The sequence below is a fragment of the Otolemur garnettii genome, unplaced genomic scaffold (genome assembly GCF_000181295.1).
Source record: "Otolemur garnettii isolate 467f Iridium unplaced genomic scaffold, OtoGar3 scaffold00009, whole genome shotgun sequence".
In the NCBI taxonomy this organism is placed as follows: domain Eukaryota; kingdom Metazoa; phylum Chordata; class Mammalia; order Primates; family Galagidae; genus Otolemur; species Otolemur garnettii.
Window position 1 is genome coordinate 38,448,608 of NW_003852404.1, and position 903 is coordinate 38,449,510.

General features: G+C 39.1%; 1 pseudogene; it reads left to right on the top strand.

Annotated features, from left to right (window-relative positions):
* LOC100960646 overlaps nt 1–637 on the top strand; it is a 905-nt pseudogene extending 268 nt beyond the window's left edge.
* Nucleotides 638–903: the final 266 nt, after the last annotated feature.

Here is a 903-nt window from a genome sequence, read left to right on the forward strand (position 1 = left end):
GATACCCTCCCAATCCCAGTGGTTACCGAGGTTGTTCTTACCCACCTGGTGGTTCATATCCTGCCACAACAAGTTCCCAGTACCCTTCCCAGCCTCCTATGACCACCGTTGGTCTCAGTAGAGATGGCACAAGCAGTGAGGACACCATAGAGCCTCTCTCATCTCAGCAGTCAGTGAGAAATTAAGATGGAGGAAGAAGGAGGAAACGGATTGTGCCCAAGCAGAGCTCAATGCCTTGAAACGAACAGGGGAAGACCTGAAAAAAGGTCACCAAAAACTGGAAGAGATGGTTACTTGTTTGGATTAAGAAGTAACTGAGGTTGATAAAAACATAGAACTTTGGAAAAAGAAGGATGAAGAACTCAGTTCTGCTCTGGAGAAAATGGAAAATCAATCTGATGAAGTTATCATTCCCACAGCGCCACTATACAAACAGATTTTTAATCTGTATGCAGAAGAAAATGCAATTGAAGACACTATCTTTTACCTGGAAGAAGCCTTAAGGTGAGGAGTAATAGACCTGGATGTCTTCCTGAAGCATGTACATCTTCTGTCCTGTAAACAGTTCCAGCTGAGGGTCCTAATGCAAAAAGCAAGAAAGACTGCGGGTCTTAGTGACCTCTACTGACTTCTCTGATACCAGCTGGAGGTTGAGCTCGTCTCAAAACATTTTCTTTTCTTTTCATCTCTTTCTTTCTCTTATTAGTAGGTGCATAGAATAAGTTATTGCAGTTTATCATTCAAGTGTAAAGTATTTTGAATCAATAATATATTTTCTGTTTTCTTTTAGTAAAGACTGGCTTTTATTAATGCACTTTCTAGCCTCTGTAAACTTTGATTATGCTAAATAAAAATTGTTGCATTAAAAAACCAAAATATACAAAGAACTCTTTTTTTTTTTTT